At 35.1% G+C, this 18,325-nt stretch overlaps 1 protein-coding gene across 12 annotated transcripts in view; it reads left to right on the top strand.

The window, feature by feature from the left end:
• Positions 1 to 18,325, top strand: part of LOC126924683 (myocyte-specific enhancer factor 2) — an 80,796-nt gene that overhangs the window by 35,250 nt on the left and 27,221 nt on the right. The window contains exon 1 of one of the 12 annotated variants that reach the window (XM_050739432.1): positions 13,845 to 13,924. The exons of 7 other annotated variants lie outside the window; for them this stretch is intronic. The gene's annotated coding sequence lies outside the window, so the exon portion shown is untranslated. 4 more of the 12 variants (XM_050739429.1, XM_050739427.1, XM_050739424.1 and 1 more) reach the window with 4 other exon arrangements.

Here is an 18,325-nt window from a genome sequence, read left to right as displayed (position 1 = left end):
AACTACTGTTAAAACAGTTAAAGAAAAAAAGTATTATATACAATACTGGTCGCTCGGAAAGTTCGTTCCGATTTCTAAGGAATCTGGTCGACATAAAAAATCATGCCGAAAAGTTTCTCGCCGAGAAACCTGAGAGGTTCAGCAAGCGTGGAATAAGATGGAGAAAAATCGTGGAACAAAATGCCACCTATATAATTGAGTTTATTTTATATAAATTTATATAATTCAATAGGTGTATGTCGGATCGAAATGTAAATCAGAATCAACTTCCTGAGCGACCTTTTTGTATCTTTTCAATCGCTCCAAAGGTACGCAGGAATTCAGGCTGTATGCTTGTCTGAGCATACGGTCCTCAAAGTGTTAAAACTACGTTAGTGCGTCGCTCGAGTTAGCTAAAGTTACATAAACCTTCTCTCTAAGGTTGCTGGTTGAGGTGGAAAAAAAGTTGGAATAATTGCGTAAAGAATTGGCATATAGGGATAGAGAAGAACAGAGGATAGAAGAAATGAGACTTAGACTAGAGAATAGGACGATGCGTGGAGGTTGATAAAGCTAAGGAGCTGTGGACAGTCGACAAATCCATTTGAGATTTCGAATAGAAAAATAGCCTCGTCAGCCAATCCGGTAACAAGTGGACAAAATCTATAATTTAGCGCGATAGAAGTCGGATAGTCGGATTTATAAGCGAAGAAGCTTCTTCAAAGATCCAACTATTTAACTAATTTCTGTGTCTGGTCAGGCGATATTTTGCAAACAGGAAGAATTGTTTGCAATGTTTTAACAGGATTTCAAGTAAAATTGAAATGGGGAATTTTACGCATCGCGCACATATGGCAAATAAAACATACAAATAGTGGAATGTTTAGATAGCGAAACATCCCAATAGTAGGATATTCGTGTACCGAAACGTTCGAATACTAAAACGTATAAATAGTAAAACGCTCGAACCAATTAAAATTTATATACCAAAAAATCAAATCTACCGTATGGCGGCATCAGATTGATAGAAAAATATTTCTGTAGTGTAACTTCCAACTAACAAATACGAGAAGACCTTCGAAACGTTGAAGCTCAGCTATCGGTGAATTATGAGCACGTAAGAATTCTTAACTAAAATCACCATAAAAGAGGAGCGCTTCCACTTATCCTATCGTTGATTTGCTCTATCGATTCCAAATGATGGTCGAAGTGCATCGAGATAAACGTAGAATGTATCCGATGAAAGTCACCCTAAACCATCAGGAGTGTTAGAGCTTCTCAGAGAGCAACGTAAAAGTGATACCAAACGGAGTGGACAACTATCTCGTAATCGGCCGAATAAAACGTTCGAACACATTCCCAACGTACTTTTGAGAATGACAAAAAAAACATTCCCTGGAAACAACGTGCTTCAAACGGTAAATCTGCGAACAACAACAATTGGAACAGAGAAAAGCATCGTGCAATCGTTATTAAGCATCGAAAACACTTTTCGATCCTCCTGGGGAGGTAAGCGCACTCTAATCGCTTCGATCGAGCAAATCGACAGGGACAAAGCTTCCGTTGCGAGTCGAAAGGGCTTCGTTTCCTCGGTGGAACCGTAAAAACAGAGAGAGTGGAACCTGTTGCTCCCCCTCGTCGTCGATGAAAGCGTGTGCCTGGCGATAGTTCACAGTGTGAACACACTGCAAAACGGGAATGATCGGATGGCCTCGCTCTCGCAGATTTCGTCCGGTCTTCGTGATACTAGTCACCTGGTGACGTCATCTCCGGAGTTTGGTCTTATTCTCTCGCTTTTGGTCGCGTGCCAAGTGCGCAGATCACACGTGCCACGGTTAAATGGCAGCTCTTGGTGCCTCTGCCACGGATTTCGTCCCGTTTCAAAAGATGAACGCGCCGAAACTCGTTCTACGGAGCTTTTTTGCCATTCGTAGAAGTACGTTGGGAATGTAGTTCCTTTCGTCCTTTTAATCGATGCAGGCAACTTGTCGTTGCTTCGTTGAATATTTGTTTTCGTAATTTTTTTCTTTTTTTTAAATTATATCTCCTTTTTACTTCGTCGTTGTCCTCCTTCATCTTTTCACGTTTGTCTTTTCCCGCTATTAGACATAGAAATTAATTCAGAGCGATTCCACTGGACTTTGAACCTCGCTATGACGAATGAATAAATAATAATATAGAAATCAACTTGGTTTGCTTTTTCTTTTTAGATTTTATCATCTATCTTTCGACTTTACTTTTCGATCAATTCTAATTTATTCAAATGATAGGAAATTACTTTCGAAACTTCTACATTCTTACATTTATGTGTTTTATAAATGTTCAAATTGGTAATTTAAAATTGACGAGTGAGAAAAATGTATACAAGTTTAAAGTGAATTAGTAATTAATGCAACGTAGAAGATAGCGAATAGATTTCTACTCAATGTTATTTTATATAATCATAGAGGAATAATTGTTATTATTCTTGGCCTCCTTAGGGGTACAATTATTACTATCGTTCTTTATCTTTTCAACGGAATAATCGTTATTCCCTCCAGTTTTGTGAAAGATGTTAGCTTTTCCTACCATTATATATAGATATTTCGTTTAATAGACAAATAAGAGTGACGACGTTTCTATCATGTTCGTAAAGCTTCAATTGCTATTTTATAATTGTGATTGACTAACTTCTCGTGGTCGATGCCAGAGAAAAATTGATTTACGTATTCTAAAATAGAGAGAAACTCGAGGAATAAGCGATTCCAGGCAGAATTTTAATGAATTATTTATATCTAGAATTGAAAGATATAACATTTTCTTCTCGTTTCTATTATACATTCAATTTACCTCCTATTAAGCATTTTTTTCCATTTATTAAAATTCAGAATCGTCACCTATGTTACTCAGATCCACTGACAGATACTAAATGAATTATTCGCATGATAACAATTTATTTATCAAAGCACGTATAAACATCTTAACTGTCTGATCCATAAAAATCAACGACTGAAAATAATCAGCTAAATCTATGCCCTTATACACACGCATTAAACGATTAGAGATGCAATCGGTAATATTTCAAGTTATATCATGCTCCTCGAATCCAAAACACTCAAACCCAACGTAAATTGATTTATCGAGGCGTAATAGAAACCGAGTCGAGAACACTTATCGAAAGGCCTATATATTCGAACACAGCAGGACACGTGTTCGTATTTTATAAGCGAACGGGCTGCAGAGAGATTTTCCAGCGTCGTCGGAAGCCAAGATGTTTCTACGGTGGTGGCAGGATGAGCGGATATCCGGTATGGCAACAGACGCCGCCTGGACCACGAATGTCGTGCGTCTGAGGGACAGGACAGCCGTTACGATCGCCTTTTCGACTCGCTAGTTTCGCTCTAGAGCCGAGAGATGGTTTGGTGGCCACCTGGTATTTTCATTCTCCATCCTTTATAGCCAGCCTTTCCTCCTTATACGGGAAGCTAGCTGTTCGTCGCACGTCTACCGACGACGTCTCGTGACGATTAACGAGATCTCACGAGTTCTTGCGATGGGTTGCGTCTGAAATGGCTGGAATGGCAACTATTGTCCGCTTGTTAAAATGAAATACGACGCAGGTTTCGTAGGTTAGCCTTTTTGGGAATTTTTAACGCTGTCGAAGTTTTGCTATTCGAACTTGAAATTTTAATTTAGTATTTAGGTCTTTCGGTAATACGAAATTTCGATCGTAGGAAACTCAGCTGAATCTTGGAAGGGTTGAAGATCTCTTAATATTGAGCGATATTTTCAAAGCTCTGTTATTCGATTGATGGTTTTTGAGGGAAGATGTGAAATTCTGATTGTTCGGATGTTAGAAGAGTCAAGGTTACGGAAATGCGCAAAGGGATTTCTTTAAATTTTGTGACATTTTTAAAGCCGTATTCTCTATTTATAGTTGTATCATGTGGTTCTTTTTTAGAAATGTGAATTTTCCGCTGTAGAATTTAGACTGGGTGAATATCGAAAAGAATATTGATCGAGAATATTTTGGAATTTTCGTTCACGTTTCCTTGCCAAGTTTTATCGTTTAGTGAATGTCCAGTTCCCTGATAATATGAAACTGCGACTAGGTAAAATTTAGAAAAGTTCCAAATATTTTCCATATTGTCTTTCCGAGCTTTATTATTTCGTTGGTATTTAACAAGAAATTTCAACGATCGACGTAATGCACTGATTCGACCAGAAAACATTCCTCACACGGAACCAACTAAGAAATTCCTCTCGTATGACGCACTTATCTAAAGCAACATAAAGTGCTAACTGCCCTAAAACTTACCTAGATAGGACTAGGTTCAAAATAATTTCTGATCTTCGTTAAACACGAAGCAACTTGCAACGAAGTTCAAACTCGGCAAATTTAATCGACTCAATGATGCTGGAAATGTTCCAACAGAATATTATGATTATTGAGAAAAGTATAGACGGTGGGAAGTCATAATGCGATATTCGTACATATCCAAGAGCATAGGGTACCACGGCACAGTGTGTCCCGATATTGCTATTGATCGGGGCTCTCCAAAGGTATTTGTTACGTGTAGGTATTGTTTTTCCTTCGCACCGTCGAGCAAAAGGAGATCACGAGGGCCGACATCCCTTTTACACAGTGCTCTAAGGTATCCGCGTCTAGTTAACCGTTCCCTTTTTCCTCGCTTTTTCCCCGCTTTCTCCGGAGCACGCTTTTTCAACGGCTATGCGACTCGATCGAACCCCGTTGCATCCTATGGGATCGTGCGATTTTTCCTTCGTATCTCTCGATGACAATTCTAACCATTAGGTTGCTGATATTTCTGTAAATTAATATCTTTACGGATAGAATTTAAAGAACGACGACTAGGTGGGAAATTATTTTGCTGGTTAAATATTATAAAAAAATACTATGTCGCGGATATTTTATATATGTTTGCGTATCATTTGTATCCTATACATTTTTGAAGATTTCACAATTTTTAGATTTTTATATTCTTAACGGATTTTTAAAATTCAGATAATCGCGTAGAAATTCGCAGTTTGCTAATCGTTCTTCCGCAGCGATTCAATCTTTATTAAAATTATTTTTATTGAAAGTTGTATTTTATAGCGAACCTAGTTTGCATTATCGCGCTATTCTCTTTCATAATTTGTATTTGGAATTTGCAGGGCAATGACGAGTTCTGTCGTTCGTAATCTTTATTGAGATATGGTCGACCTTTATTAAAGTAATTCTTACTGAAAGCTGTGGTACAGTTAGTTTGCGAATTAGTAGAATTGTACAATTTTGAAATACTATGTATAACAGCGCATTCGCTGGCGACATAAAATTATGTACTCTGACAAGCCATACTTAATTATCGTAGACGCTTAATTACAGAATTATTTTATAAGAACTTCTAAGAAGTGGAAAATGTTAGTATGGAAATGAGCATTATTGTTTTCTCAGTAGCGAATTATTTAATTTCGTACTTGGTATCCTCACGAGCAAAATACAAATTACTTCTCAAAGTACTAAACAATTATCTATGAAAACCACCACTTTATAATTATAATAATCTTGAATCTCGTTAACGTAAACTATAGCTGTTTCAGAATTGATGAACTTTTATGTAAAAGCTTTCTCCTCCTTGGCAGTCATTATTATTATTATTATTATGATATCCTGTTCACACACACACGCAGAGAAAATCCTTTCTATATGTAAAGAAATAAATAGATAAATAAATAGCATGTCATCTAAAGCGAAATCAAGTTAAACTAATAAAGCTGATTTACATAATGGGTTCGATTAAATGTGTTTTTCTGTTGCACGTTTAACATGCAGATGGAAATAGTTGAAGAAAGGAAAAACAAAGCGAACGAATCTTTCCAGCACCCACCTTGAATTTCAATTGCGTGATTTTCTTACTAAAAAATATATCGATACCTGTGATCGTCGGAGAATCTTAAATCCTACCATTATTAAAAAATAGTTTTCCTAATATATTGTGAAAATAATAATCCATTGACTGATATTTACGTAAATTCACATTTTCTTCGACATAATTAAAAAGAATAGAACCTAAGCAGTAGTTTGTTATATCCGTTAAATATTACAATAATTATATTTTGAATATTTTATAATTTTATATATTTGTCCATGTCATCTTTCAATTTTCTATAATTGCATAGAGATTCACGATCCAATAGTTTATTATTACGACCATCAACTTTCTCTATGGCGCGAAATTCTAATAATATTTATATAATCTGCAAGAATTAAATTTATCAGTCAAGAAATTATACAACATATATTATTTGCTATAAAACAATGATTATAGGTATTTTGAATACTCATCTCAAATTTTGTAAAATATCACGTACCGTATTTAGCAGAGGAAACATCCGATCTCAATGGAAAATTCAACGTACGCGACACACGCGACAGGCAACGTGTTAACCCTTTCATTATTAAGAACCCCAATAGTAACCATCCGTGAATTTATCCCTGTGCACGAACAGCCGCTATGCTGGACCATGCACGACTCGGTACACTGTTAAAACGACTTACTGCCCACTTACATAACCTATAAATAAACATCAGCGAGGAATGTGCAGTCAGGGCTTATCCTAATTTAGCTTATGCCAAGAAAATGTTTTAATTATATGATAGGATCCTTAATAATACCAAATGTTTCTTCTATCCAGATATATTTTATTTTATCCCCTCATTTTGTATGCGAAAATCTTCATGTACAATTGAACTAATATCATTGCTGAACTTTCCCAAGTCTTGAGTTACAAATTGCGGATATTAATAAACATCCTTAAATAGCAGTAATGAGTTTAATTAATAAAGCAAACGAAATTTTATCAGAAAACTTTTGAGATTATAGGTTATTTGACTATTCTGTTTGATGGAAAGTTATAAAATCGTAAGAGAAGAACTATAACCTATATCTTGTAACTAAACATTGCCCAATATGGGGAATTTATGCATTTATGGGAAATTTTCAGGTGCAAAAAACATTCCAAGTAGAATATTTATTATAATATTCAACAGATAAAACGAATCTTTATTTAGGTTCCATTTCCTTAGTTATATTTATAAAGACATAAAAGTGCATAAAATTCCGCCCTCTACTTATAACTTATCAATTTACTAATATTATTTCAGAAGATAAATTAGAAAACTAAAGTGTCGCGACCTCGGTATATTATTTTATAACTAAGAACATGCTATTTATCATCTTCCAAATTTCATATTTGATGAGAGGCACCTCGATCGATAATAAAGGGACCGTTCCAATGTTTCGGAGAACTCGATTCGATTCGATCTTGCGCGGTACGTGCACCGCGTTCAATCTGATATTAAATTCTACAGGAAAATCTCGAGAAGTCCATCTTCATTATCGGATGAACGACGCTTAACCGTGTGACCCGGTCGATCACTCGCAAATAGAATCGTATCGGGAATGACAGAAACGAGACGGACGGTGAAACGGAAATAGACGCCGGTTCCTGCAACTATCCGCGAAATAATCGGCATTATGATTAACTACGTTTCAGCGGGCCGATTATTCCGGCCGCGCAACTTGCCACGCTGACGTTTACCCGATACACGTTCCGTCCCATCGAGTCGCGACGCGAGCAATCAATGAAATGGAAACGCTCTCCATGCCCTGTCTTTGTGTTACGTGTACATGTGTGGTCTCCTCCACAAAATTATCTCTCTCTTCAACTATTCATATGCATTACATATTCTTCTCTTGTTAGGAATAGGAAGGAGGTTAGAAGGAATAATTTGAAAAAATGACCACTAACCATATGGCGCTGCTATCGCACGATTTTTGATTTAAATACGTACTTGAATTTATATTCACTGTACATACTGGCCATAAATATTAGGACACTGAGTATAAGTACTCGTTACACCTATTGAAAAATTCTAAAATATTTTACTTTATTTAGCATTTTACATTATAAGACACGTATAATATGAATGAAATAACAGATTTGTAATAAAATACATACTTCGAAAATAAAAGCAGTGGAGACCGTACAATTTAATACTAAATATCGGCTGGTGTATTATAATATTATAAGCCGTTTATTTACACAAAACAAAAAGTAGAGAAAATTGGTGAGACTATATAAGATAAGCATCAATCAAGTGGCTTGGCACTACAATTTTAAATGTTTCAAAAATTGAACTTTATCACTTCGGCTTATGGACGGCTCATATAATATGTACACTGACCCAGGAAAGAATTTGAAACATTACCATGAGAAGCTTTTATGTTCATATTGTGAGTGTTATATAAAGTATTTTAAAATCACATTAGAACTGTAATTAGACAGAATTGCTATGGTTATATTGGATAAAATTTGAAGCCAACCTGAAAATACATATGGATGGATCAGGAGATACAAGATCCTGACTGCAATCATATATTTAGTAGAGAATTATAATACATATGAATAGCCATCTTAAGTACATGATAAGTGTTAAATATGGTCCCGTTGAATATTGAGCGGGATCAATTTTTCTTTGCGAAATACATATGTGCTTGTACTAAATATCTTGTAATTCGTCTATGTATTCTCAGACTGGTTTCAAACGTTACCAATATAATCGTAACAGACAAGTCTTAGTAATTTACGTATATGAAATAATTTCGCATAGAAACTAAATGAGCTTCAATTAAGAAGATAGAAAAATGTTTACGATAAAAGACAGTTTATTATAGTTCAAGTAAAATCATGTTCGAAAATTTCTATTTCATTTATTCTTTACAACGAGAGTCTTTAACCTAAAAGTTACAAGCGTGATAATAAAAAGTAACATTTAAAAATTGTAGAAGTCAAATATCGAGAATTCTGATTCATTTTCTGATCAAAGAAAAAAGCCGCATTACAAACAGTGTGGACAGTTTAGACTTTAGTAGCGAGTTATCGAGAGTTCCAAGCATTCGTCCAAGGTATTTTTGTAATGCAAACCTCTCGGAAGCATCTCGCGTAAACTTGCACGCTCAAGAATGCATAATGTATCGGCGTGTCTTCACAAAAGTAGCTTACGTTCCGCGTTCAACGAAGATCATCCGACAATTTGACATCTGCCATTGTTGCAGACACAATTGCCACCGATCGGTCTACTCACTGCGATACATTGTGTTGTAACTGTTAAGCAACCTTAGACGTCATCAAACGCAATAACACCGTCCGCTTTGGAAAAAATTAATTGTTTGATTAGCAGGTTCTGGATTAGCTATTTCATAAATGGAAAAAATGAGATTTCTAATAATTATATGATTTTATACGTTCAAGTTAATGTTTTGAATCTACAGATTCTGTTCGACTAAATAATGTATAAAATTATTATGAGATTATTATTGGTATATTTATCTCGGTTTTCTACATTTATTTGCGTCTACGTTTGATATAAAGTTATTATTACATTTATCCTGATTTTGTTCATTGGCTGTAATCACAAGGATCTTTTATTCGTTGGAAAAATCAAATTTTGATAAAGATTTTACTCAATAATCGCAACTCGAAACCAACCCAGATATCTAATCTAGGTATATAATGAAAATGTAACGAGGCTAGTAAATAAAATCTAGCAAATTTATCTTCTTCGTATTGTATGATGATATTATAATTGAACTGCGGATTTTTATTCAAATTCATATTTTTATATAAATGAATGTAAATAGAAATTTTCGACCACTTACTATGTTAATATCTATTAAACTAAATTAGATGTAAGGTAGTCTATCTATGTAACACTGGATATTTTATATATACACATTGGATAATTTATATATTTTCTAACATAATAGTATCTAATAATAAATAATACATTTCTTAAATTCCCGGTATTCAATTTCTTATAAATAATGGCCACAAAACCAATTACGCGAGAGACAAGATATCAAACAAAAGTTCCCAGAAAATTCCCTAAACATATTGTATTTCTATCTCTCATTGTGTCACTAGTCCACCCGTCGGTCCTCTTTAGGCCACAACTCGAGTACAGGCACGCGTGCATCAGAATTGGCCGGTGTTGTCCTCCTCTACGGTATCGCTCGTTATCTCTATCCGGAGAATATTAATTACTTATCCACTATCCCGTTTCTCGCGTCTTTTCGCGCTCGGTCGACGAGATCGATAGGCTAGGATATATTGAACACTCGCCGGCTCTCTCGACGGGTTAGGTTATCCGGCCTCTGTAGGGGGACAGCTACATTGCAGCTCATGCATAATACATACGATCCGACCTGGAGTAGATTTATATTTACCCGCACCTGGGATAATTCGTTAAATATCGACAGGCATTGCCAGCTCTTGCTGCTGAGCTTTTTTCGCGTACGAAGATGATTCGACAGGACGTTTTTACTCTGCCAGTCTAGATTCTAGATACTCTTTGTTTTTCCTTCTTCTTCTTCTTCTCTCTCTCTCTCTCTCTCTCTCTCTCTCTCTCTCTCTCTCTCTCTCTCCCTCTCTTCTAAGGATGAATCTCTATTTCTATTTGCTATTACTGTATTAGTTTGAAAGAGGAACTGTGAACGTTCTTTATCGGTGTCTAGTGTTATTTGGTAAGGATAAATTAGGTTATGTTGTAATGATTTTATTAGAAGAAAATTGATAATCTTTTTAATTAATTGTTCCTGTAACTTAGAAATTAAAAATTCCTTTCAAAAGTTCATGTAATTAGAAAACTGTGGTAAAGATGGTTCTTAGGAGGTTATAATTAGGTTCATAATTGATTCTAAAAGCTTTCTTTTTCTTATAGTGGGAATGTAACACTCGTTAGTCAATTTTAGTGATTTACGATAGTGTTCAATTTGGATATTTCATAAAATGTTCAGTCAATTGATTTTCTCCCTTTTCCCTCATCTTGCCCGAAATTCAGGTCACTGTGACGATCGTGTGTGCCCTCTTGGGTGACTTCATCTTTTCGAAGAAGTAATTCTCTCGATCGAAGTAATATTCATCATTTAAATCTCACAGTAGAATCTACTAATTTTTCCATTTGATTTGTTAAATAATTTTCGGATTTTGAGAGCGTGTTAAGTTCAAACATTATACTTCCATAACTACTGCACTGTATTTTTAATGGTATTTTCAAGCAGGTTATTCAAATTTATCTCGAATATATCTTATCCAAATCTGTATGAAATTATCTATCTTTATTCTTCAATTAAAATCTTATATCTTGTTACAAATTTTTCACATTAACCTCCTAAATTACTTAATTAGTAGAATTATGCAGTTATCATAATATTTCATCTAATACGTAGATAAAGTGCCGAAGATATTTAAAGTAACCAAAGACAAGTGTTATTTGAATTCAGTTTCCATTTTGGAAAAACACCATCCCCTAATTTATCGAAATTGATTTGAAATATTACGTAATCAGGTTCGAAGTGTTCAAGCGACTCGAATGTGGCTCCTCGATTCAATTTCATTTCGCACGGCTGTCGGATGGCTGGCGAATAACTGATGGAAGCTAGTCGCTAGCAGCCATCAAGCGTCTCGGCTCGTTTAATATTTATCGAGTTGGATTTTCGAGTTTACCGATGGCATCCGCCGTGATATGGCCTCTGTATTTGTCTGCCCCCGTAATTCGACGTATTCGCCGCAATATTCGATCAATCGTCTTGTCAATTTCAAATACCGATCCCATACAAGTTAGAATATTGCTTGGTAGCGTCAACAATTTTCTCCTAGCATTCCATTTGTCACTATAAAAGCATGATCTCTCCCTGATTTTCATCGGTTAATTCCTTTTCAATCGAACGAATCACTGTTAGAAACGCAATGATGAGAATTTAACATAACATAACCTCAAATTAACTAATACGGTTGACAAACTTTAATTAATAAGAAATGATCTGCATAACGGCATTTGTGCAAGTTTTTGGATAAATACAAATAATGTTCGTGTTTTTGTAACTGATGTACTCAATGAATATTTAATGTTTGTATATTATGCATGTAACATATGTTGGATAGACATAATAAAGCAAAACGTATGGGATTAAAAATCTGGCATTGTATGTGTGTATAACGGATTAGGCAGGGATAAATGAGACTAATGTATATACATGTACGGATTGATAATTCAGCTGTGACATTATACTGGTAGGAGAACTGTACTGGCGTCAAGCTATTGACACGTAAAAGTGACGGTTCCATTATACGTGGTATCATGTCTATGTAATCTCATACTCAATGACTTAAGGATTTTAAGCTCGGAACTTGATCGCTAAATCAAATTTCGATGATACAACTATGTAATTAAAATCTTTTGTATTGACATCGAAATCTTTAAATATTTAAGAAATCGATTGTGCTATGTATGAAAATCTCATTAATCGAATCAAATTCGAATTCTAATCGCAGATAATCGAAATCAAATATCGAATATATTTACGTCTGACAGTTTACTCGATAGAATTTCATCTTATGTTGTTATGTTAGAAACGGCACATATTTGACTTTGATTTATTACTCGAACGATCGATAGAACACATGTATAATAATGTACATGTATCGATCGATAATCGTAGTTCAAATGGGGTACCGTTTATAATGCATTCGTTATTTTCATCCTCCAACGTACACTTTGAGTACCACAAGTGACACAGTGTAGTCGGTTAAATTCTTTAACCGCGTCGTTATTTCTGGCTGGCGAAATATTAATAAAGTGTAAAGATGCCACTTTTACGCATAGCTATCTGAACTTTTGTGGTTATAATTTACATTGACTCCGATATGAACCGACTTACAACTTCTGGGCGAAACGTTTATGAATGACCAGCGATATTTCGGTTACTTTCCTATATTCTTAAAAGAATGTATATTATTCTGAATGTTACGCTTTATTTTGAAATAAAAAGAATAGTCATACGTTGGTACTTCAAAAACCTCATCTGGCATATTTTTATTAGAATAATTTCTTCGTTTTTATTTATATAATATGTTGACAATATCTATAAAAGTTGACATTTTTTAATAATACACATTCACTTGTTATCTAAACATTTCTTTAAGTACCTCATATTTTGCAGATTTCGGATATCTTTTATTACTTACTATTATTTACTTTTATTTTTATTATCTACAATACTTTATCTAATTGTTAACCTTGCTGTGATTCTCGAATTTTTATATGCCAATTTTACTCTTACTTAAACAAGCAAGAAAACTTATAATATTTTAAGTAAAACTTCAGCATAAAATTGAAACTGAAAATCAAAAGGAAATTAAAGTAAAATTTCTTAGTGTTAGAAAAACACGACTGGGTTTGAATTGATATAAAAAGCGCAGCTGGGTTAGTTACTTCAAATAAAAAATTTCCTTTTCTCTTTAGATCATGTAATTGAATTTTCTAAGCGCAAAATGTGACCATAACACGTTGACTACCACGGTGACCACCGGTGACCCACGTTACTAAATTGTGTAGAACTAAATTTAGAACTAAATTGTTCTGAACAGTTCAAATAAGATAAATTTCATGGACTAAACAATTTTCAACAATGTGAATGATTTAGATAACATCGCCAGAAGAAAGTGCGCAAATACAATATATTTTGCAAAAATTAATTGTTATAATATAATGTATTTCAATTTATTACTTCCAGGGCATAATATATAAAATTTGTGTGGCAATCAACGTATTAAAATAATTAAAAGACAATCATCCATATATGGACATAAGAAAGGACTAATTGACAGTCGAAGATTATAACACGAAACTGTAATAACGTCGTTCAACGCGCGGTCGAAGCTGAAATGCCAGCGCGACTGTCGAGGCTGAAAGCGGTGCGCATGCGCGGCGCATACGGCGGCGCGCAATTGGCGAGTCGGCGTCTGACGTCGATCTCGGCTAGAGCCAATCAACGGTTGAACCTCGTCGACGTTAGTTCGGCGTGCCGAGGCGAACTTCAGAGGCGAGGTGGACCGACTGGTATGTGCAACACGGCCAGGCGCCCCCCTCCTCCTCTCTCATTTACCCTCTTTCTCTATTTCTCTTCCTCTCTCTTTCTTTCGTTCCCGTGCTCTCCACGCGACTTCCTCAAATCTTTATTTCAGGCTCGACCGCGAACTGGTCGAGGCGCGCGCGGCCCGCTTTTTTACCGTCCGATACGACGCTTCTAAATTTGAATCTTCTACGTGGAGCACAGTGCGAATCGACGGCTCCGCCGCACGTGAAAAAAATATATTTTAAGAAACGGACGCGCGTTTCTAGTCATCGCTTCTAGTCAGCCAGGATAATTCTAACCTAGCTAACCTAGCTTCCTGGTTAGCTGGATCCTGAAGAATCGTTTTTTCGCTTGGCGTTCATCTTTACACGTTTAATAAAGTCGTAAAGGTGAGAAAAAGAACACAGAAGGAGAAAGTATCGATATATCACGCATATATCGTGATACATACCAGAAGGGAACAAAGAAACGACAAAAGTGCAAGAAGACGAAGAAGACATTCAATCGCGAAACAATAAAGGAAGTTTCTTGTTGTCGCCGTATATACGTTGTCGTTATCGAATGGAATACGTTGATTGGCTTGTTTGTCGATGTTTGACGAACCCCAGATGAAATCCAGCGTGCGAACCAAGTGACGCGTGGTTGATCGTATCACCAGGAAAAAAAAAACGAGTGCAAGTTTTGATGTACGTGCCAAAAAGCTCGTGTGTTATTTCTACGTAATCGGCTTCGACGAGAAGTTTTGTTTTGATCTTAAAGTTGTACCTTTCGCGAGGGTGTTAGTGGGGAGATATCGATCGCGGGACCATTGACGTCCGTTCTGGAGAACGAGCTTTTCTCCTCGCACCTTTGACTAGGCTAACCTCTCGATAATTGTATTTTCTCACTTATAGCTTCGTATATACGTGTATACATATATTATAGATATATACATATGTACATATATATATATATCTATATCTCCTACATGTGTGTTTGCGTGTGCGAATGAAAATTAGATGCTGACTAGTTTTCAATAAAAGTTTGAAAAACGTGCCTGTAACAAAGTAAACTGTATTGTGACCAATGGAGGCTATTCCGTGAATCTCTAGTTTAACATTTGTCGACAACGGAAGTGGATCTGAAGACAAATATTATATCATTTGGATAATACGTTTCTCTCTCTCTCTCTCTCTCTCTCTCTCTCTCTTTCGCTCTTTCTCCCCCCTCTCTCTTTCTCTTTATGGTCGTTGAGCGATCAAGAAGTCACTTTTACGAGTCCAGATTTTTATTAAGACACAGATGGAATTTTGATACAGACAATAAACGTGTGGATTTTTGAAACTTCGCATGATCGAGTGCCTGAACGGAGATTCTCCAATTACATTGTGATAATAACATCTGTGAAGAGTGCGCGATCTCTCGCCATCTTTGTTTTGATATCGATTCAGTGTGCGCAAGAAGATCGATCGATTGGCGAACGAGCCGTCGAAATGTTCGACTGATCGAGCTCACTTCGAGTCGGTGAGTTTATCAAACGCAGTGTTCAATTGTGAAACAGTCCTTTTCTTGTTGATAGTTGGCTACAGTTATTTATCATTAGCAATGACACTAGGATGTTTTAGGTTCGGCGCGAATTTCGCACGTTTAAATCGTATAAAATATTCTATAAAAATTCGTTAAAATGCTTTCAGATATCTAATTTAGATAGATGTAATAGATGTAATAGATTTTTATATTTCTAATTATTTTCGTGACATAATAACGTAAAATCAATATCATACAGGAAAGGTTTTACTTAGTGGTATAAATGGATTAACATATAATTGGTCAATTTTTGAACGAATTTTATCTATGATAAAAATTTCTACAAGTTAGGTGATTTACTGTATACGATGTATAAATAGTATAATGTTTTTTTATTTTTCTTGCGCGATTCTCTAATGTAGTTACAGAAAATTATCAGTTAGCAGGTTCTTAAACATTTGAAGCCTGCAATTTATTCGATCATTGTCAAAATTTAAATTATATATATTATAAATATTCATAAGTTTATTTTATAAACACTTACCGTTAAATGTTATAAGTATTTAAGAAAAAAGAAAGCAATTTTGATTGCCCCGATTATATCTATAGGTTTCGTTTCTGTTTTTCTACTGGCACGTTTTTTACGAACGACGACACAATCACATGATGTATCAACGAGCGAATCAAACCCACCACGATATCGAGATAACGTTTATCCGGTTGCAAACTATTCGAAGGAAACGATTTGGCAAAGTTCAACATATCGTACTATGTACTAAGTACGCGTGTCGAGCTACGCTTCCAATGTGATAAAGTATATGTTATCGCAACTCGTGTGAGCCCTCCTATCGAAATTAGTATAGCAAATTAAAGTAGCCCATCTGCAACTTAACCTAACTAGTACGTTGTCATTTAAATATTGGATTGGTGTTAGCATCAAGTTGTTATTAGACAATTATGAATATTATTATACGATATTACTGTTTCGTAACAGAATTAAAAGCAGTGTTAGTATGGCTTGCATATCGGGACCAATGAAGTGTTAAATCTTCTCTAGTTATCGATGTTGATACCATATATCGAAGTTTGATATAGCACGACCACCTATGGAAAATAATATTTTTCTGGTAATTATGTTATGTTAGGGATTAAGATAAATAGTGTCACTAAGTATCATGAATATCTGGGAGCTGGTTTTCTATTTAATGACTGGTACTTAGTAATTGTTAGTTTTAAAGTTCTTGCAAAATTTTAAACATTTTTTTAAACTGTTAAATATTACTATTAAAGATTACTAGATGGTTATGCCGAGTGTTAGTGTAATAATTTCATCTATATGTCGCATTACAATGCAAGATGTGGAATATGAATGCTATGTTAACGTCCGTTAAAGTTAAAGGCAATTTCATCAAATTTAGATTTCTTTCGTTACACAATACAAAATTTATTCGATAAAGCAATTCACAATATTACACGAAACAAATAGAAAATCCCCAAGAAACTATAACTAGGAGAAAGTAAAATATTGCATCACAATATCTCCTTAATAAACACCACAAAACGTATAGAATAAAACACACAAGATTACATGGAATGAAACAAAATTTTTAGAAAAATTGTAATTACAAGAAACTAACAAATTTCGACTGGGCGTCTATTTAATAAACGTCAAATATTTACAACTAGATACGTAAATTAAAAGAATCAACGGAAATATTCCTAAAAATATCATAATTCATATTTATTACGAATATAATTTAAAAAATGCAACTTAGACGGAAATTTTACCTACTAAATATCATAACAAATACCAGATATATCTTCGCGTAGTATATACGTTCTATGCATTTTTGAACCTCCAAATTTTCTATAAATGCATGAAAATCCGCAGCCTAGTAATTGAATAAAAATCAGAGAAGTAACATTTAAATATCTTTAGATAGAATCGAATCACATCAATTTATAAAGTCCATTGAACACAGATTGTTATTTCGAACAGGGAGCAAAGAATAAAAAGCTGGTGGTTCATAATATAGCGAGACATTACTCGATTCGATAGGGATAGCTTCTGGACGCGAGTGCAAAATGCGACGTGTATAGAGAAATACGCGGTGGTCGCTGACCCTCGGTTCGCGTTCTACGCTCTTGTATAATAAACCGAATTCGATCGGACGACAGCTCGAGCGGCAACCTCTTCTCTCTCTAGCCTCTCCACGAGTGTTCTCTTTATTGTCACTAGTCACTAGCAAAGAGAAGCATCGAGCGGGTGGACCCTCTATTGCTTTTTGCTCGAGCTTTCTTTTTTCATCGCCGATAGCCAATAATAATCATTCGCGGAATTTCACAATACGAGAAACGTGCGATCGGCTTGCTGAATGAACGATTCATTCCATTATCTTCTATTTTGAAATAAATGGAAAATTCGCGACGGAATTTGTCTCGATTGTAACTTGACGCTTATCGTGTAATCACACTGTAATAGATAATAATACATGTACATCGGTTGGAATTAAATCATCTTTTTTAAGGCACTTTATCGCGCTCTAAACAATATCGCAAAATTTCCAGTACCATACGAACTGTACGAAAGTATATACTTTCATATATATTTAATATTAATAATGGAAGATCATAGGAAAAGAATACGACGACATATCTTTTATGCTTCTATAGTAAATGTACTACGTATTTGAAGTCTAGTTACTGAAGAAGCTGTGTCTCTATATAAGTTCTGAATTAAATACACGTTTTCATTATCATAATGTTGCTTATGCACTTATCTTTTACTTTTCTTTTCGCAGCTTAGAAAAATTCATCGCCTACTTTTAAAAGATTTATATAGATTATCCCCGTTTTTAATTATACCATAACGTAACATT

This window comes from Bombus affinis, chromosome 15 (genome assembly GCF_024516045.1).
Source record: "Bombus affinis isolate iyBomAffi1 chromosome 15, iyBomAffi1.2, whole genome shotgun sequence".
NCBI lineage: Eukaryota > Metazoa > Arthropoda > Insecta > Hymenoptera > Apidae > Bombus > Bombus affinis.
This window is presented reverse-complemented; position numbering and strand designations above follow the sequence as displayed.